Raw genomic sequence first — 23,008 nt, forward strand, 5'->3', positions numbered from 1 at the left:
TTACACCCTCAGACTTACATGTTTAACGAAAGAAGATTGGCTAAAGTTATCGTTTTGTGATTGCCCGACTCGAATATGCGAATATGAAAGTGCCCTTGTTAAAGGATTTTAAAAGATTGATTAGATTGATTAAGGTGGAGTTAGTCAAATTGGTCGGTCTATGCAACGTGACTGGGACTCAGAATGATCTGAGCTTACGTGGTCGATTGATCAAGCACGTAGGCGTCAAAAGTAAAAGCTTGGTATAGAATGTAAAGAGAGAAGAGAAGGGCAGACACTCGCGTGCCGAATATGGAGACCGAAGGTTTCTATTTATAATAAACCTATGGAGGAGTTTAGGTATGGCACGGATACGGAAACAAATCACGGAAATATTCCGGAAAGTGTGAAAAGAGGGCAGAAGAGGAGGCGCAGCAGTCACTGCGACCCTTGGAAGAGGCGCAGCACCTGCTGCGTCATTTCCCCAAAGGTTTCCTCCTCAGCAAGAAAGATTTCCGCGTTTTTTTTATGGAATTTCGGTTGTTATACACTTCCTTATTCCGCGAAACACAATATACGGAACATATTTCCTTAAAATATTAAATTAAATTAGGAATAAATATCCAGAGAATTTTAGAACACTCCGGAACATTCCGACTCGATATTTGAACGGTTTATAGAAAGATGAAGCGGTTTTTGACCCGGACTCCAAATGAACTCTAGTTGCTGTCAAAACGACCGTATCGGTGCGTAGATGACGACCATGAGGTTGACTCGGGTGTTTGAGCTATCACTTGTCGATCAAACTTACGAACTATCATAAAACCGTTCCGCGTATCAAACATGTGCCCAATCATCAATGGGTGGTTGGCGGGAGGTGTAGAAATGAGGTATCTATAGAACCCCAACTTTGGCTGAGGCTTGGATAAGGCGAAAGTCAAAGTATAGCCATAAGGTCAATCGAAGATTACAACCTGACGAATATGGCGACGCGAGGCGGCTCAAGGGGTCTGAGCCAATGAGCTATCATCAGGAACATTTTAGAATCTGTCGAATATCGGTGAGGGTCATTTAAAGTCCATTAGACTGTTGGAGTTAGTGTCCTCCATAATAGTGCGTTTACATAATAAATCTCATTAAAGGAATATCATCAGATATTTAATTATTTGATCCTCATTAGTTGATTAACGTAAATCGATAACGGTTGGCTGACTAGAGTTTGACGTTATTGTCGTGAGACGGCGGTGATCAACTGACCCCTTTCGGTCACACCTAAAGAAACGAACCCCAATTGACAACTAATTAATTGTATGAGATACAATTTATTTAGTCCCTTGATTTATAGACTAAAAGGTTAGTCAATTATTTTTAGAGAGATTTCGAGTTGCGAACTCGAGGCACGGCAGTTATTATTTAATTATGCGATAATTGAATAATAAATTTTGGAGACGGGTTTTAGTTAATTAATTGTTAATTTACTAAATTGTAATAATTGATTAATGTGATTAATATTAGTACGTAAATAATATGTGTAGCGGTACACGTATATTTACGGAGTGATTTGGACGAAATTAATTGGAAGCATTTAAACATGAAACGATGTTTAAAATAATATTTACACGTATTTGTGCGACAAATATAAGAACCGATATGGACCCGTAAATGGGCAATTAGACCGTGTAAAATAGAGTGTTGTGGATGATTAGGAACATAATCATTTCACCTTACTTTATATACCTACATAAGTTATCTTATAATAATTTTTGCATGTGATGTAAGATTGACAAAAAAAATATAAGAAAATCACTCCCTCACTCCACCTCCACCTACCCGGCCTCATCCCCCATATACACTCCATCATTTGTTCATTTTTCCACACAACACTTTGAACATTTTGCATGTGTATATCTATCTTCTCTCTAAAAATAATAACCATCATTTTTACTAAGTTGTTAGTAAATTAAAAATAATAACTAAGATTGTTAGTATTATTCACATATTATCAAGGGTTTATTTTACAAGTATCTAGTTAGTATTTGTAAGATAATTTGTGGGTGTAGTTCTTGGGTGCAACTTGAAGGAGACTTTCTTTTTGAAGGTTTTTCAAGGAGGATCATCTATTCCTTTTAACTCAAGAACAAACTAGATAGGTGATCTAGTTTGTGCCCATATTACCATAATATCAATGTAAGGAAATTGTTTTTCCTTAAACATTCTTTTTATGCTTTTATATTTGCATGCATGTTACATAGATCACCAAAATGATAAATTATGAGATAATTTAATTCATATTAGAGAGTCTAATACGGAACTATGATCTTTCAAGTAGTATCAGAGATTAGGCTTGTAATTTGTATGTTGATTTTAAGCATATTAATGAATTATGAGATGATTTATAAAAACTCAAAAATTATGTTAGAAGAGGTTTTAGCATGAAATTTTTGGGACATGCATACCTACTTATTTCAAAATAATTGTGGTAAAGTTTGGTGATTTATGAAGTTATTTTGCTATTTTTAATGATTTTTGGTAGAAAACCGAGTCAAAATGCCGTATTTTAGATAAAAACTGACTAAAAATAGTTAAAAGTTGATACGGGCCATGGAATTTTTATGGTATTTCATGCATGTTTTCTACTGATTATATGCAAAAGGTTGAAGGTTGGTTTGAATTTTTTCATGTTTATTGAATTTATGAGATAAAAGTAGATAAAAGTGAAATAAATTTATCATAATTTTGAAACAATTGATTCTGCCCTTGATAAATTTATGTACATTTAAAAATATTATTTAAAACTTAGAAATGAATTTAAAATGTGATTTCACCTTGTTTTGATGTTTATTTGTTTTAGTGGTTAAAAACCGATAAATATCGATCTTTTTCTTCATAAATTTTATCCGAATTTTTGGGCATTTTTTATGACAATTTAGTGTTCTTGGGAGTGTTCCAGAATACGCAAAATTTTTGTTTCAATTCTTTGGGTAATTTTTCAATTATTTTGGATTTTTACTTAAAAATTATGATTTTACCGATTAAATTAGCAAAATATCACGAAATCAAACTATTTATTCATCATAAAATTATTGAGGACTAATTTTGAGGTTCAGAACAGTTTGGACAATTAGTTTGGACTTAAATGAGATTTAAGAGTTGATTATTGATTTTTACATGTTAAAAATCGATTAAATCCACAAACACCGAGATGGATACCAACGATTGATGGATAGGGCGATTTTGGCATCATTTTATAGCATTTTAAGCATATTTATTTAAGTTGAATGAATGATTGTCATTTATTTAAAGTATTTATCTTGTTGTACCTAGTATGGCCTAGTTTAATTTTAATCGTTATTACTCGAAATGAATGGGAATAGCGATTTGTTTGTAATTAAATACGATCTCGTATCGTCGGTTTGTAATTAATTAATAGTTTTATTTATTTTATTAATTAATTTATTATAGGAATAGCTATGTAATTCAATTGTAATAGTTATTCTTACCGGCGTTTCCAAAAGACGAATTACATCGAGACGGAGTCTATTTTTGGAAGGTGTTCCAAATCCCACAAGAAGGAGCTACTTTTGGAATGAAGAGGCAAGGGACCAAGGAGTTGGTTTCCGATATGTAATAGTCTAGTTTTTAATAACTAGGTGGCCATACTAGGATTTATTCATATGCTTACTTGTTTGCTTGTTTTTATTTTTCGCGCATGCCAAAATCGCCATTCACATGCATTTTATTTTCGCGGTTGTCAATTTACGTCATTTACATTCACCGACTTAGTTCACTTATAGGGAATTTATGACTAAATTGACAAGATCTCTCACATAACTAAAATTGAGATTAACCTTACCAATTAGTAACACCTATGAATCTCTTGTTCATTAGAGCCACGCTCGCCCAAGCGGGGTGTTCTCTTTTTAGCTTGGGTAAGTAGGGTTATAAACGGTTATCACACGCTAAAATTGGTTGGACTGAACGGCATATAAGACGGTCTTGTGTTCCGGGGCTAGTAGATGGATGTAAGGAAATTCGTCGACCAAGAGTTCTAGAGGTAGAATTAGTCAACGTGACTTACCGAATTTACAAAATTATGGGATGTTTCGCCCAAGCGATGCTCATTTTTGTTTAATATTTGGGTCTTGGAATCATTTATATAATTTAGTGGGAGATCATTATATAAATGCTAAAACTTGTTAAACATGTTTTCACAAGTAATTTTTTAAAACAATGGATGTTAATTTTCCTTTTTGTTGTAGCATTTTAATTCGCAATGGCAACTTCATCAACTCCATCGACTACTTCACTAGGCAAAGATTCATGGCTAAGGTCCGTAATGGACAAATGTATCTTAAAAGATGACGGTAGTAACTTTCTTGAATGGGAATCCAACATCAAAAGTGCCGCGTTGTCCGATAATGTGCTCACTTACTTGACCGAAGCCCCTCCCATCCATCCCGGTCCAAGGGCTTCATCGGTGGTGCGGACCGCCTATGATACCCATGTGAGGATGTCGAATGATATCAAGAATGTGTTGATATGGTCGATGTCCCCAAAGCTCAAGCTATCATGCATTTCTTTAAATGCGTACAAGATATTCACTCGTATGATCACTATGTTTTCACAAACACCTAAAGTCCATCAATACGATGCGGCGGCACGCTTCTTTGAAGCTAAGCTTGAGAGGGGCCAAAAGGTTGGTCCCCATGTACTCAAAATGGTCGAATATGTCGACATCCTAGAGCGTCTAGGCTGTAACATTCCTAAGACTCTTGTGGTGGATCGAATCCTCCACTCACTTCCCACCAAGTTTACCCACTTTAGGGTAAAATACAACATGAATGGCATGGACAAGAGTTATCATGAAATTCATGCACTCCTCACCCAAGCGGAGAGGGATATAGAAGCTAGTGGGAGTGACAAAGGGGATGTTAACCATGAAGTTAAAGAACATGTCCCTTGGAGTTAAGAAAAGAAAAGGGAAGGAAAAGTCCCAATTCAATAATTCGTCAAAGAAACACGACAAGGGAAAGGGGAAGGCCGTTTTGAATGGCAATCCCAAGGCAAAAAGTGTCTAACTCTCAGAGGCCGAATGTTTCCATTGTAATGGGAAGGGGCATTATAGAAGGAGTTGTCCCAAATACTTGGAGGATCTCAAGGAACGGCGTGTGACGCCTATTGTTATGATTTGTTAGAAGTCTATATCTCATTACTTAACATATTCATATATGTGATGATTTAATTTAGTCATAAAATTAAACATTGATCTTATGCATGCAAACAATAATAAAATAAGGAAGAAATCATCAACCCTTACATTGATATTTCGGATTTTTGGGCACAAGTGAGTTCTCCTACTCACTTGTTCTTGAGCTCTCCAAAGGTTGGATAAAAAAGGACTCAAGTGTAGAATCCCTCCCAAAGATTAATACCCAAGATAATCTCTTAATAAAACTAATATTATTATTTCTAGAACAATATTAATTTAAATAAAAATGACCCAAAAATATTTATTTGGTTCTCTTAATTTCGGCTAAGAGAAGGAGGTGGAAGAATTTTCTTTCTCTCTCTAAAACTCTTATTTTAGATGGTTGAATGAATGAATAATGTGCTAACTCTTCATGTAGTATATTAGGTTTAATTATAGAGAAAACCCCTTTGGTCTTTTCTATAAGAAAACCGGGTAGGGGAGGTTAAAGGGGCCAATGCATGAGCAAGGTTGTCTTCACAAGAGCAAGTAGGTTTGCATGGCTAGGTTTAGGTAAAATAATTGTGTTTTCCACTTAATAAATCAGCACAATATTTATCCTAAATCACCCCACTATTTCGGTCCAAATAAGATAAAATAGACCCCATTTTATCTTTGTCAATTTGTCAATTTTTCACATGTCACATGTCATGTAAAATTGTCATGCATTTTTAACATATTAAAAATCAACGCATTAATAAAAACACATCATATACAAAATCGACTTAGTAATTTATAATTACTTGAACCAAAATAATTTACCAATTAAAAATCACAACATCTTGTATTTATAATAAATTATTCATTCAAATGCAATTGTTTCTATAAACAATAATTTCATCTAAGCAATAAAACAATTCGATTACTTAGACCGTACCTTATTTAATCAATTTATAATGAGATACGTAAATATTACTTCCAAAATCGTCCGTCAATTTTAAGTAATTTAATTAACCCGTATCGTCATACGATCAATTAAATAATCAATTAAGAGTGTTACCCTTTAGGTATGACCTAAGGGGATCAACTGGTCACCACCGTCGCATGACAGCAATGTCTAACTCTAGTCAGCCAATCATTACCGATATGTGTGGACCAGTTGACAGTAAAATATTACTTCCCAATTGTATTCTTTAAAATGAGACTTAAACATGTGATCATCATGATCGCCAGTTGTGATCGCATTATTGTCGGAGGACACATATTCCAACAATCTCCCACTTGTCCTCGACAAGTGTGCGTCACCAATTCTCTTGTCCTATTACTATCTCCCACTCAATGCAAGGTGTCTTTCAGGTCGTACTTGCAAGTGATCATATCGATAGTGGTTTCCTCGATCTGGAGAACAACTGATTGACCGGAATCATCCACCATGGATACCTTCCGAGTGTGGCCACGCATTTCCAGTTCATTACTCCTCGAGTGGCCCTGAGATATTGTTATAACCCTGACTAGGGGTGGACAATTCCTATCGCACTCATTCCCTTCGACTAGCCACATCCATCATAACCCAAAATATGCCCATTTGACCCCATTTACGAAGGTCGTAGTAACACAAATCAAAGTTAATCTGAAACTGTGCCATCTTAGGCGAACAGTCTTTAGTCAAAATAATCGACTCATTAGACTACTATAGTAGCTCTCGCCACGACCAGGCTATATAAATTTGCCAGAACTCTATAAGCGGTCATAAGGCCCGACAAGGTGTTCCTAACAGTCTGCCTATGTGATCGACTAGTCATTCTCATATGACTTCATGGCACTTGAACTTGCCATCAATCGCATCACACTCTAGTCACTTCGAGACGTCACCTCATACAAGTGACTATGGGCGTATACTATGTTAATCCGTGTTCACTTTATCAGGGTTCAACTTGTCACTACAACCCGTTTGGATGTAACAATGTATAAAGAAAAGATAAAAGACAAATGTGATTATGAACATGAACAAAAATAACACTTTTATTTCATTTAAAAATCTAACAAAAACTTGGTACACGTTTAAGTCCCATGGACGCAACATGTCCATCATGCTTGGCCTGCGATAAAGGCTTGATGAGCGGATCGGCTATGTTGTCATCCGTCCCAACCTTACAAATCGCAATTTAATTTCTTTCAATGAAATCTCTTATTATATGATATTTTCTAAGTACATGTCTAGATCTATTACTAGAATTTGGCTCTTTAGCTTGGAAGATCGTCCCACTATTATCACAATAGAGAGTGATGGGATTATTGGCGGTAGGTACTACTCTTAGACCTTCCGTGAATTGCCTGATCCACACAGCTTCCTTGGCGAGCCTTTCGATCGCAATGTACTCAGCCTCCGTTGTTGAATCCGCGATCCACGCTTCCTTGAAGCTTCTCCAGCTAACGGCACCACCATTGAGCATGAAAACGAAAGCAGCTTGTGATTTCATGTCATCTCTATCCATTTGAAAACTCGAGTCCGTATATCCATTAACACGTAGCTCGGTGTCTCCTCCAAACACTAAGATAGAATCCTTAGTTCTTCTCAAGTACTTATGGATGTTCTTGACGGCTATCCAGTGACTCTCACCTGGATTTCCTTGATATCTACTCGTCATGCTCAAGGCATACGAGACATCAGGACGTGTGCATATCATGGCGTACATAATTGATCCAACAGCGGAAGCATAAGGGATCATGTTCATGCGTTCAACATCATGGGGTTCGGTGGGAGATTGAGACTTGCTCAATATAGTCCCAGTTATGATAGGTACCAAACCCCTTTTGGATTTGTCCATGCTGAACCGTCGAAGAATCTTATCAACATAAGACTCTTGACTTAGTGCCAATATCCTCTTGCATCTATCTCTATGGATCCGGATACCTAATATGCGTTGTGCTTCTCCTAAATCCTTCATTTGGAAGTGGTTACCTAACCACTTCTTAACTGAAGATAACATCGGAATATCATTTCCAATGAGTAGTATGTCATCGACATACAAGATTAGGAACACAACATTGCTCCCACTAAATTTCATTTATAAACATGGTTCCTCAACACTTCGAGTGAAACCATTCTCTTTTATAACATGATTGAATCGATGATTCCAACTTCTAGATGCTTGCTTAAGACCATAAATGGATCTCTTAAGTTTGCACACTTTGTTAGGATTCTTAGAATCAACAAAACCTTCGGGTTGTATCATGTACACCTCCTCTTCTAAATGCCCATTTAGAAAAGCGGTTTTGGCATCCATTTGCCATATTTCATAATTATGAAATGCGGCAATCGCTAACAAAATCCGTATGGATCTAAGCATGGCTACGGGGGCGAAAGTCTCATCATAATGGAGACCTTGGACTTGGGTAAATGCTTTTGCCACTAGCCTAGCTTTGTAGACATCATCATGTCCTTCTATGCCATTCTTGACTTTGAAAATCCATTTGCATTGAAGAGGTCTTGCCCCTTTAGGAAAATCTACCAAATTCCAAACTTGGTTTTCATGCATAGAATCCATTTCGGACTTCATGGCTTCAAGCCATAAGGAGGAATTAGGACTAGAGATTGCGGCCTTGTAGGTGGCGGGCTCGTCACTTTCCAAAAGCAACACATCAATTGTTCCATCTTCTTCGATAAGTCCCACATATCGATCGGGATGGCGAATAACTTGGCCCGTTCTTCTGAGAAGAGGAGGGACAACCACGCTAGACGACGAAGGAACATCTTCTTGCGCCTCTACTTCTTTTTGTGGCTCTTAAACTTCATCAAGTTCAAAATTTCTCCCACTCTGTCTCTTAGAAATAAATTCTCTTTCTAAGAAGACAGCCTCGCAAGACACAAACACTTTGTTTTCTTGAGGTTTTTAGAAGTAGTATCCTCGAGAGGTCGAGGGGTAACCTACAAAGATGCATTTTTCGGATCTTGGGGCAAGCTTGTTGTCGGTCTTTGCCTTGACGTAAGCATCACATCCCCAAATCTTCATATAGGATATATTGGGAACCCTTCCCGTCCACATTTCACATGAAGTCTTTTCGGTTGTCTTTGTGGGACTATTGTTCAAAGATCTAATTGCGGTTTGAATCGCAAATCCCCAAAACGAGTTTGGTAGCTCGGTTTGACTCATCATTGATCGAACCATATCAAGTAGGGTTAGATTTCTCCTTTCGCCAACACCATTGGGTTGTGGTGTTCCGGGTGGAGAAAGTTGTGATATAATACCACAACCTTTCAAGTGTGAATCGAATTCAAGGCTAAGATATTCTCCACCACGATCGGATCGTAGTGCTTTTATCTTTTTGTTCAATTGGTTCTCTACTTCGTTTTGAAATTCCTTGAATTTCTCAAAAGATTCACTCTTATATTTCATTAAATAGACATGCCCATGTCTACTCAAGTCATCGGTGAAGGTTATGAAGTAGTCATAATTTCCTCGAGCGGTGATACTCATTGGTCCACATACATCGGTGTGTATGAGTCCCAATAGTTCACTAGCTCGTGTCCCTTTACCACTAAAAGGATTACGAGTCATTTTGCCAAGAAGGCAATATTCCCATATACCATATGATTGATAATCAAATGGTGTAATCACATTACTTGAAATTAATCTTTTGATGCGATTCTCGTTTATGTGACCTAATCGACAATGCCAAATGAACGATTCACTTAGGTCACTTGATTTGAGTTTCTTTGATTGAATGTTATAGATATCATTAGTCGGATTCGAGGTTTCTAAAATGTAAATACCATTTATAGAAGAAGCTTGGCCTATAACCAAATTGTACCTTGAAATAGTACAACGATTGTTCTTAATGACAAAACAAAATCCGTCCATGTCTAACATAGCGATAGAAATAATGTTTTTAGAGAGTGTAGGCACATAAAAACAATTATGTAAATACAACTCAAATCCATTATGCAAAGCTAATACATAAGTTCCTTTGGATTCGGCCGCTACTCGAGCTCAATTTCCAAGGCGTAGATCCACATCTCCTTTGCTAAGCCTCTTCACGTCTCTTAAACCCTGTAAATGATTACAAAGGTGAGAACCACAACCGGTATCCAGTACCCATGTCGTAGTGGAAGTATAATTTATATCAATAACATAAATTTCCTTAGGAATTTTACCTTTTGGAACGATGATTCCTTCCCTTATATTTCGCAAATATACGGGACAATTCCTAAGCCAATGTCCCATGCCATAGCAATAATGGCACTCATCATCAACTTGCTTGAAGTTTTTCCCTTTCTTTCCCTTCTTCTTGAACTTTTTGCCCTTTGAAGCAAGAACTTGATTGCTTGAGCTCCCACTAGTTTTGGCATCATTATCTTCCAAAGACAAAGAGCCTATATATTTTATGAGGCGGTCATCCTGAGACTGGCTCACAAGAGATCTAGAAGTAGTAGGTGGTCTAGTAGAAGTGATGAAGTTAAGGTTTCCATCCGAACCTATCCCAAAATGATGTTCTCTAGTAGTGTCGAAATCATTGTTGGAGCAAACGTCGTCAAAAACATTGTGGTATGACTCAATAGTTATCGGTGCGGTAGCGTTTGATGGATTCATTGTAATGAACTACAAGTATGGAGGAAAAGGAAATATTAACATTTATCTTTTTAGTCGTACTTGTAAATAAAATTTAAACTAGATATGAGCATTTATATAGTGACCTCTACCCAACTATTATAAATGATTCCAAGATCCAAATTCATATTAACTTGGGCACGGTAGGGCCGATTCATCCCTTATCAATATAACTCGGTGGATTAACGCTTTAATCGATTCTACTTTTAGAACTCTTGGTCGATAAAATTACATTAAAATTTATCTTTAGCCCGGAACACATGCGACTACGGTCACGAATACTTATGTTGAGCTCAATCCAAATTTCGAATAAATGTGTCCATGATCCAAATCCACATAAACTTGGGCACGGTAGGGCCGATTCATCCCTTATCAACATGAATTCGGTGGATAGACATTTATCACCCACTTCCTCTACGTAACAAGGTTTGTACCCCGGTAGGGCCGAGTGCACTCCCTCGCGAAATAGGTTTTCATGGTTTCTACTTTTTGGTAAGGCTATGTCTCAATTGATTATTTTAGCGAGAGGTCATGTCAATTTATTATCTATCACGTTTTAAGTGAACTAAAGCGGTGAACTACGATAATTCTAATTGACATCGTCGATTAAACTCGATTAAAATGACAATTCATGTTTAAGTTATGACGATTTAGCGATGCATGCAACATCTAAATAAAATGCATAGCAAAAATTAAATCCTAGTATGGCCTTCCTAAAATAGAAAATCTAATTAACTATTACATATTCGGAAACCAACTCCATTGGTCCCTTGAACTTCGGTTTTGGCACGCATCTCGAGGGAACACCGTCTTTATGTATCGCCTTTTTGAGTGACACCGTCTTCAAGGAACTCCGAAATAAATAAATAATATAACAAATTACATAATTTCCTACTATACATTTGTAATTAAAATAAATTAAATCTATTAAATTACAAAACGGTGATACGAGATCACAATAATTTCCAACCGAATCGATATTCCCATACATTTCGGGTAATACTAATTAAAACTAAGGCCATACTAAGTAAAATTACATAATTCAAAAATTACATAAAATAAAATTACGACAATCATAAATAAAATGCAGCATTATAATATGTATGGACATGCCCAATTTTATGCTAAATCGCCTTTAAGGAGCCAATATCGTATATTAATCGGTTTTTACGGATTTGCTTGATTCAACCTTTTAAAATCACAATAAATTACATAAAATCATATTTATGCACAAGTTAATTACCCTAACCAACTTAGGACTCAAAATTAGTCTCCACTAACTATTTGACTATAATTAACTTATATTTCTAAAATTGTTCATTAATGGACTCAAAATTACAAAAAAAAAAAGCCATAAACTTCAAATAAATAACAAAAATTTCAAATAAATTCAAAATTTGAAATTTAAACTCATGAACATTCTGGAAAAATACCATGACACTCATAATGTTCAAAAACCTTAGGTTAAAATTTCGAAAATTTATCGGAAAAATTATGTTGCGGTTTATCGGATTTATCAATTATAATCATAAAAAACATGAGAAAAATTATATTCATCAACTTTTCAATTTTAGATCTGAAAAAGATAATAAAATGAAACATGTGACATTTTTCCTAGTCATGAAGTATGTTTTAGCAATTATTCACTAATTAAAGTCACTATTTATGCTATTTTCATCAAAAAATCATAAATCATGCATAAAGACTTCATTATAGCCTATTATTTTACACACATCTTTTAAAATTGCATGTGAAAACATACTAAATTTCTATGACCAGATTCGAAAATTATCTCATATTAACCTATTTTTCATTTAAATTCGATTTTTATCATGAAAAAATCCATATTTCGAGCATACTCACTCCAAAAATTCTGAAAACTTACAGGTCATCTCAAAATAAAATATATGAAAACATATCCAAAAACCACAGGAAAATTCGACGTTTAGCTAATTTTAATCCGAAAATGACATTTTAATCATAAAATCACATTTTTAATGCCATTATTATATAAGATGAACAATAAAAATCCATAAATTAACCAAAATATCCTAAATACATTTTAGGATCAGAAACTTTAACATGCATAATTGATTTCGTGATATATCATAATAAACACAAATTTATAAGTTTTATATGTTAATCGTATAACTCGGAAAAACTATAACCGATTTGCATGCAAACAACCAAAGGCTCTGATACCACTTGTTATAAATTTATATCTCATTACTTAACATATTCATATATGTGATGATTTAATTTAGCATAAAATTAAACATTGATCTTATGCATGCAAACAATAATAAAATAAGGAAGAAATCATCAACCCTTACATTAATATTTCGGATTTTTGGGGACAAGTGAGTTCTCCTACTCACTTGTTCTTGAGCTCTCCAAATGTTGGATGAACAAGGACTCTAGTGTAGAATCCCTCCCAAAGATTAATACCCAAGGTAATCTCTTAATAAAATTAATATTATTATTACTAGAACAATATTAATTTAAATAAAAATGACCCAAAAATATTTATTTGGTTCTCTTAATTTCGGCTAAGAGAAGGAGGTGGAAGAATTTTATTTATCTATCTAAAACTCTTATTTTAGATGGTTGAATGAATGAATAATGTGCTAACTCTTCATGTAGTATATTAGGTTTAATTATAGAGAAAACCCCTTTGGTCTTTTCTATAAGGAAACCGGGTAGGGGGGGGGGGGGGGGGGTAAAGGGGCCAATGCATGAGCAAGGTTGTCTTCACAAGAGCAAGTAGGTTTGCATGGCTAGGTTTAGGTAAAATATTTGTGTTTTCCACTTAATAAATCAACACAATATTTATCCTAAATCACCCCACTAATTCAGTCCAAATAAGATAAAATGGACTCCATTTTATCTTTGTCATTTTGTCAATTTGTCACATGTCACATGTCATGTAAAATTGTCATGCATTTTTAACATATTAAAAATCAACGCATTAATAAAAACACGTCATATACAAAATCGACTTAGTAATTTATAATTACTTGAACCAAAACAATTTACCAATTATAAATCACAACATCTTGTATTTATAATAAATTATTCATTCAAATGCAATTGTTTCCGTAAACAATAATTTCATCTAAGCAATAAAACAATTCGATTACTTAGACCGTACCTTATTTAATCAAATTATAATAAGATACGTAAATATTACTTCCAAAATCGTCCGTCAATTTTAAGTAATTTAATTAACCCGTATCGTCATACGATCAATTAAATAATCAAATAAGAGTGTTACCCTTTAGGTATGACCTAAGGGGATCAACTGGTCACCACCGTCGCACGACAGTAATGTCAAACTCTAGTCAGCCAATCATTACCGATATGTGTGGACTAGTTGACAGTAAAATATTACTTCCCAATTGTATTCTTTAAAATGAGACTTAAACATGTGATCATCATGATCGACAGTTGTGATCGCATTATTGTCGGAGGACACATATTCCAACATGATTTCCTCTCTCTATGTGATAGACGTTAATTATGCTTGCACTTCCACTTGGGTACTTGATACCGGATGTGGCTCTCACCTTTGTAATCAATTGCAGGGTTTAAAGGACGTGCGAGCACTAGCAAAAGGTGATGTGGATCTCCGCATGGGCAATGGAGCTAGAGTAGTGTCCGTTTCCGTGGGGACCTATGTGCTCACTTTAGGTAGTGGTTTAGAGTTGTATTTAAATAAGTGTTATTTTGTACCAACTTTAACCAAGAACATCATCTCCATTTCCGCGTTAGATGCGGAAGGCTTTTGTTTTATGATTAAGGACAAGTGTTGTACTTTTTCTTTAAATGATGTGGTTTATGGCAAGGTCATTTCAATTGGAGGCATTTATGTTTTAAATGATGTTAATGACGTTTATCATGTGGAAACTAAAAAGCTCAAAACGGGTGATCCAAACGAATCCTACCTTTGGCATTGTCGTTTAGGCCACATAAACGAAAGACGCATTAAGAGACTTGCTTCATCAAAAGTGCTCAAACCCTTTGGTTTCGAATCTTATGGTACATACGAGTCTTGGCTTCTAGGAAAGATGACTCGTGCACCTTTTGCAGGAAAAGGGACACGAGCTAGTGAGGTTTTGGCTCTTATACATACGGATGTGTGTGGACCATTAACCATCGCCGCTAGAGGAGGTTTTCACTACTTCATTACTTTTACTAATGACTTAAGTAGATATGGGTATGTCTACTTAATGAAGAACAAGAGTGAAGCTTTTGACAAGTTCAAAGAGTTTCAAAATGAAGTAGAGAACCAATTGGATAAAAAGATTAAGACCCTATGGTCCGACCGTGGTGGTGAGTATCTAAATATTGAATTTGATTCACACCTAAAAGATTGTGGTATATTATTGAGGATGAGAGAGAATCTAGAGAGAGAAATTCCTCTCTAATTCTGCGGTGCTTTCTTTTTACGCAAGCAATGGCTCGTAACAGGAAAACAAACAAAAATCCTCAGATTAGCGTCGTTTCAAAGCAAAAAAATACCAAAAATAATCAAAATAATCAGAATAATAGAAAACCTAGTGATCAATCAAAGAGTAAAGGTAAATCGCATCATCGTCAGTTGGAATTTTCTTCGCAGGAATTTGAAGGAGACTTGGAGTCTATCCTGGAAGAGGAGGAATCTGACCATGAGGAACTGAACCAGGAGGAACATGAGCAGAGTAGGGCTACACCGGTGGTTACCAAGCCTACAATTCAGCTTACACGTGAAGATGTGGATGGTGAGCTTAAGTTTTGGTCCTCCTTTGTATTTTGTTACGTGCTGGGTGCAAACCCGCCTAGTTCTGTCCTTACTGGTTTTGTTAAGAGAGTCTGGCGGCTCAGAGGATTGATAAGATCTCGTTCATGCTGAATGGGATATTTTTGGTCCGTTTTAAAACGAAAGAACAACAACAATTTGTCCTTAATAATGGTCATCTACTCTTTGACAATAAACCTGTCATTGTTAATGAGTGGAAACCTGATACTGAGTTGGTTAAGCATGATGTTAAATGTATCCCAATTTGGATGAAATTGTTTGATTTGGATGTGAAGTTTTGGGGTCTGACAAGCTTGGAAAAATTGAGTAGTGCAGTGGGTAGGTTCATTCGTTGTGATGCGAATACACTTCACAAAAAATTTTTTAGGGTTTGCCACAGTCATGATTGAGGTTGAGATTGGTCAACAATTTCCTGATCAGATCTTGTTTCTGGATGAGAATGGCAAAACCCAGAAAGCAAGAGTGCAGTATGATTGGTTACCTTTGTCATGCTCCAAATGTAAGGGGTTGGGTCATTTGGCTGTAAACTGTAGGAAAGATGGGGCTAAACATGTGACACAGAAGGTCTGGTAACCTAGGAAGGTGGGTAACAAGACTGTGCAGCAAGTTCAAGCTCCACCAAAAGTGGCTGTGGTGAAACCTAGGCAACCTTTAGTTCCCTCCACACCTGTGACTGTTCTGACAATCAAAACACCTGTGATTGTTCCTAATACTCCAGTGGTGGAGAGCACTATGCCCAGAAGATTGCTTACTAGGTTTCTCAAGCATGGTACAGGGGAAAAGAAAACATTTACTCCTGGTGGTTTATCGTTTATGGAGTCTTTAACTCAATCTATTCAGAAAACTAGGTTGGGAATTATGGAGAATCGTGTTGTGGAAAAACGGGAGACTAGTAAGAGTAATGCTCAATATGGGTAGTATTGGTCTATGGAATGTGAGGGGTATGAATAAGCCTAATTAGCAACAAGAAATAAAACGCTTGTTAGGTAGGAATAATGTAGGTTTGGGTGGTTTGTTTGAAACTAAAATAAAAGGTAATAATGGGAATAATGTAAGGAATGTCCTATGTGATACTTGGTCTATTTGTACTAATTCTAGCCTTCATCGTGGGGGTAGAATTTGGTTACTTTGGGATCCTGTTATGTATGATGTTACTGTGCTTGACCTCCAAGTCCAGTGTATTCACTCAGAAGTTTTTGATAAAGCTAGAAGGAAACGATTTTGGTTTACTGTTGTGTATGGTTTGAACAAGCTTGCTGAAAGGGAGCAATTATGGGCTAGTCTTCGTTCCTATTCTGCAAGACTCACAGGGGCTTGGATGGTGGGAGGAGATTTTAATGCTATTCTGGCTTCTAATGAACGAGTTGGTGGGGCACCTGTCACTAATGCTGAGATGAGACCTCTCCTACAGGTTACTCAAGACTGTCATTTGTATGATTTGTGATACGTGCCTAATGTACGGTCTTTTTGGCCTATTTCAGCACGTATTTCCATGCATTTATGCACTGTTTTTATAGTATTTTGCCCCGAATTGGCTACTTTGGTGTATTTTGTCCTTTTTGTAGGGATAATCGCGAAAGAAGCGAAACCATGCTCCATTTCGTCCTTTTTGCATGCATTTAGAGGAGACGGGATTGTCCCAGTGAGATCTTTGCTCTTGAAGTGTCGTTGCACGCATTACGAAGCATTTGGGTGAAGACGTGAGCTGAATTGAAGGCCCAAGTGGTCTATCGAGTTAACAGGTGGTCTATCGAGCAGTTATAGGACGATCGAGTGGTCCCTAAGCTGCCCAAGTCCTCGATCGAGTTACTCCTTACTCGATCGAGTAAGTCGCTTTTTGATCAAGTCCTCGATCGAGAACCCTGTTGGTCGATCGAGGGACTTGGCGAAGAACGTGGTCGATCGAGTGGGTTTGCCTACTCGATCGAGAAGATTTCGTCTGTGGGCTTTAATTAGTCCGTGTTTTAGTATTTTCCGCATAAACACTTAGGCTTTTCGGCTATATAACCTATGTTTAACTAGGTTATTAGGCATCCTTTTTACTATCTTTTACACTCTCATCATTTGTTTTACTCTCTTTTTACCTTTATTCCTTCACATTAGCCTACTGTTACTTTTCAACGTTGCTTTCACCTTGGGATTATTGCACTCGGATTTCGTCGTTCTTTACGCCGGATTGCTCTGATTGTAATCTCCTCCTTCTCTTAATAATAATTAATCTTTTGTTGCTCTTAATTCTTGTTTATGTTATCATTATTTCTTGCCCTAATTTCTGTTATTGCACTTTATAATTATTATTTCGTTATGTCTTTCTTTGGAATTTTACATCTTTGTCATTTTATTACGAAAATGAGTAGCTAAACCCCTTCATGTTGGGATTAGGGGATCTGCGGTAGAATAATGACGACGTAGTGAATGAATTAGGCGAATTGACATAAGAGACTCTGTCACTATAGCAATATAACTGTAATCACCGACCTAGTTGAGTGCACGCTTCTATGTCACCTATTAAACTGGCTACAATTAACCCTGGATCGAAAGATTGGATTAAATAGGCCTGCTATAAACAGTAGACTACCCTAATGAGGACGAAAGTTAAGTTAGTGGTATTTTAGGGTGGGAAGTGGACCGAAAGGACCTTCTAATATCCGTCTCGCATTAGTTCGTCTGGATCATTTACTGCTAAGTTGTTGCTCTACCGTAGTGAACCGAGTTCCCGACATGCCTCTCTCTTATTGATAGTTTAATTCATTTCCTGCTTTGCTGCTCTTTCCTTATTTCTCTTCCTTCAACTCCGTAGTTAGAAACCAAATTTTAAACAACCCAATTGTTACCTTAGAATTAGAAATAGATAGCAGTAGTTACATTCCTCCCTGTGGATTCGATACTCGACTGCCTCTACTACATATTTAGTTGAGACCGTTAGGTTTTATTTTTGACAGGTACGCGACAGACGTGTCAAATTTTGGCGCCGTTGCCGGGGAGGCAATTGTTCCAATTACTAGCTGTTTTATTTTTAATTCTCCTTTTTAGTTTAAGGAACATCGTTCCTTAGACTGTTCTCATATCTTGTTTGTAGTTTCGTCTTATGCGCAGGTCGCAAGGTGGTCCACTACTACCTTTTGATCCCGAGATTGAGAGATCTCTGCGCGTAAAAAGGAGACTATTTCAAGAGCAACAGGCCGAAGAAGAGCCCTGTTCTCGTGGTAACTTTTACGAGAACGAGCTTTTCGAAGACAACCCGCCGTCTTCTCCAGTTTCCGACTATTCACTTGAGTCTATCACTTTCCCAGAATTTCCCGAAATGGCCGAGGAAGCTACCATTGCTAGTCACTCCGAGCCCACCGCTGACAATCTTTATAAAGGGTTCGAATCGCTGGAGATGCTAGGAAGTTCGAGCCTAAGCCTTCTTACATTAGCATGGTCGAGAAAAATCGTTCTGGGAGCTGCAAAAGAAGACGCGGCTCAAAGATATGGAGACCTTCATAGATTATGCCGCTCCATACCACCTCCCACTTTGGCGTGACCCGACCAAATCAAAGAAACGATGTTCATTTTCTCACTCCGCGATCTTTGCGGGGAGTGGTACAGGATTTGGACAAAGTCGCTCACGGCATAACAGATTGGAATTCGCTAGCATTGGCGTTTTATAAGAAATATTTCTCTGCTTCGAGAACCATAGCCATCGAGCTCGGATAACCGTTTCAAGCGGGGACCGACGAGAACTTCCACGAGGCATGGCTTCGCTTTAAGAAACTAGTGCGTACCATACCACACCACGGTTTCGAGAAATGGAGTCTATGCAACCATTTTTACAATGGTTTATATGATGATCGTAGGGCTATATTAGATGCGGCTGCCAACGGTCGATTTTTCGACAACTTGGGGCCGACGAAGGGATGGAAAATAATAGATGATTTAGCCACTCATAGGGTCTGAATACGGAATTCAAGAGGAAACCAAAGAAGAGTGCCGAGTCCTCTTCGGTGGGTGCGTTAGAGGCCCCATCGCTAGGTTCGACAAGTACGAACTAGGGGAGCTCTAAAGCCAGGGATGTACCAGGTTAATGCCATGACAGACGGTCCTTTCGTCATACGAGATGTGGGGTAGATGGACATGTCGCGATTATTGTCCTAGTCCTTATGAGCAATGTCTTTGCTTTCAACACTACGGTGCAAAACAACACTCATTATGAGCCGAATATCCACCCCAACTCGAGGTGGAGCAACCAGAACAACGTACTCAATCCCACCGCTCCTCCAAATCGCAGCAGACCCTATATTCCTCCACACCGGAAGCAACAAGGCTATCGAAGCCTCCGTCTTTCAACCCTCCTAACCAAGGTGCCTCGTCATCTAGTGGGGTGACTGAGATAGGTGAGTTGAAGTCCATGATGCAGTCCATTGCTAAGCAATTACAACAAAAGGACACGGCATTCAAGGCCCTTGAGACTCAAGTTGCGCAATTAGCTGAGAATCAATCCTCCAGGAAGCCCGGTCATTTGCCAACTCAAAATGACAAGAATCCAAATGAGACGGTGCATTTGATAGAGTTGAGAAGCGGTCTCTCTTACGAAGGACCAGAAATGAAGAAATCAGACCCGGGGGAAGCTGTTACTGATGATGAACAGTGTTCTGTTCAGAGAAAAGGACCTACGACACAGGAATTACTCGATCGACTGAAGATTAGTGCTCGATCGAGTGGAATTGGTGAGGAAGCTGGTCGATCGAGTGAGCTTGATGCTCGATCGAATGGAAAGGGAGACGAGGTTGGTCGATCGAGTAGGGATGTTGCTCGATCGATCGATGTTGCTTGAAGAAGGAGCTCGATCGAGTGACCACACCGCTCGATCGAGTAACATTGATGACGGGAAGCTTATTCGAGAGCCTGCTAGTGCTCGTTTAGCGATGAATTACGTAAAGACCTCGTTCGAGAGGTAAGAAGCGCCCAAAGAATACCGAACTCGCTCCGGAAGATACTTTGGAAGCGAGGAACAAGGGACTTGAGATTCCAATTACAGTTCCCTTCCCGAGGCGGCTGCAGAATACCAAGATTAATCAACAGTTCAGCAAATTTGTTGAGCTTTTGAAGAGTTTGGAGGTTTCCGTGCCGTTCACTGAATTGCTTATGAAGGTACCCTCTTATTTACGATTTATGAAAGATATTTTAGCACGTAAGAGGACCATTAATGATAATGAGACCGTGGCTTTGACTGAGATGGGGTCACCCTTATCTCAAAATAAGCTACCGCTAAAGCAATCAGACCCGGGTAGTTTTTCGATCCCTTGTCACATAGGAATGCAATTGATTGATAATGCGCTATGCGATTTAGGCGCTAGCGTAAGTGTTCTACCTTTGTCTCTAGCTAAGAGACTTGGTGTGACAAAGCTGAGTTGCACCAATATGACTGTCCAGATGGCCGACCGTAGTTTATCACGGCCACTAGGAGTAGCATAGGACGTACCTGTTAGGATCGGGAAGTTCTTTATTCCCGTTGATTTTGTCGTCTTAGATATCCCCGAAGATGTGCATACCCCTATCATTTTAGGGAGACCATTCTTGTCCACTGCCCGTGCAGTGATAGATGTCAGTGGGAAGACTTTAACATTTCAGGTAGGGGATGAGGAGCTGACTTTTCGTCAGTCCCAATTCCGGAGGGCTCCCATGCAAGCTCAGCCTTGCAATGCCCTCTCTTCTGTTGACCCTATTATTGACACTCCAGATGAAAGTTTGGAGATTATTGCTATTACTGCTGACCCTCCGCCTCAGATTGAGAGCAACAAGGAGGAAAATTCGTCTATTGTCCTTGTTGCAGGTACAGATGAAGGCAAGAAAGGAGCAGTCAAAGGACAGGGTGGAACCATTGTCATTCAAACTGGAGCCAAGAAGGCCAAGGAAGCTGACAGAGCGACGAGAACAAAGACAGTTCGAACCTACATAGATTTGAACTATGTTCCTCCTCCTCTCGCAAACAGTAATTCAAGCTCTTGGAAGTCAAAGAGGACGGTCGTGATCGCCAAGTGACGTCCTCCGGTGAAGCCCACGAAGGGGCTACCGAAAGCTAATGGGAATTAAACGGGGAAATGCCCCGTGTAACAAAGTGTAATAGACAAGTTTTGAATTTCTTTTGAATTCCTTTATTTACGTTTTTATTAGGACAATTAGCTTAGACAATTCTTTTTAGCATAGACTAAGACTATAGACTATTTTGCTGCATATTTGGTATTTGGGATATGTTTTATGCAGGTTTGGGGAAATGCACGCATTTCGAGGGAGTAAAGACGGAAATTCAAAGGAATGTATACGAGGAAGTCCTCGATCGAGTATTTTTGTACTCGATCGAAGGGCAATTAGGTCGATCGAGCTTGCTTGTTACTCGATCGAGGAAGACCAAAAGGAAGCGTGTCGATCGAGAGGCATTATACTCGATCGAGCAAAGGGACATCAAAAAGTCCTCGATCGAGTGATTAAAACCACTCGATCGAGTGGAATGAACAGGGACACGGGAGTTTTTCTTTCTTAAACTCTTTATTTCCCTAATCTTTTTCATTTATCCCTAACTTCCGTCTAAACACTCCCCTCATTGCGATTGATTTTCCCCCCAAATCCCCATTTCTTGCCCAAATTTATCAAATCCATCACCTAAATTCTATTGCTAGCTAATTAATCTTCAATACCCCCTTATTTTCCCCCTCTTTTATGCTCATTTTCTCGGTTTTCTAAGGGAATTAGGGTTTGCGGTTTTCCAATTGAAAATCCGCCTTTGTTGCGTGTTGTTTGGAGTTTAATTGCTAATTTGTAGGTCAATCATCATCAAGTAAGTGTTCATTCAACCTCTTTGCATTTTATCTTCAATTATTTCGAATTTTTATGAGGTGATTTAAATTAGGGCTCGAGAATTCCATGTATAGTCGACTTGTTTCGATTTTATTGTGTTTATTTGCCCTTGATTAGCTTATTGATGATGTTTTCGCAATTCCTTCATCTGTTTCTACATATTAAATTCGAATCTTGCGCGATTTTTGCGATTAGGGTTCCTGTGAGTCGGAAATTTCGATTGTCGACGGTTGCTTTGCTTTGTAATTGCGGTTATTGCCTATTTGTTTCTTTTGTTGTTAACGCGTTAATCGCTTTCCGTCCCCTATCGCCTCTATATCTTGTGAATTCTTTGGGAATCTTACACCGTGAGTGATTATTTTCGCCCGCAAGGAGTGATACATGCCCCCATTTTCGGTTTTCATCTTTGTTTTCACCCTTTTTGCGATCACTTGTTTTATCATATTATCACCACTCACATTCTGTTTTTCGAAAATTTTTGAGGAATTGCTTGGTTTTGTATCTTTGTACGTCGATTGTTTATTTGTTAGGACCTCATATTTCTTTGTCACATGTTGGTTAGCGGGTTGTTTTAACCACGGTTAGCGAGCATCGTTT

This window comes from Silene latifolia, chromosome 7 (assembly GCF_048544455.1).
Source record: "Silene latifolia isolate original U9 population chromosome 7, ASM4854445v1, whole genome shotgun sequence".
Lineage (NCBI taxonomy): Eukaryota > Viridiplantae > Streptophyta > Magnoliopsida > Caryophyllales > Caryophyllaceae > Silene > Silene latifolia.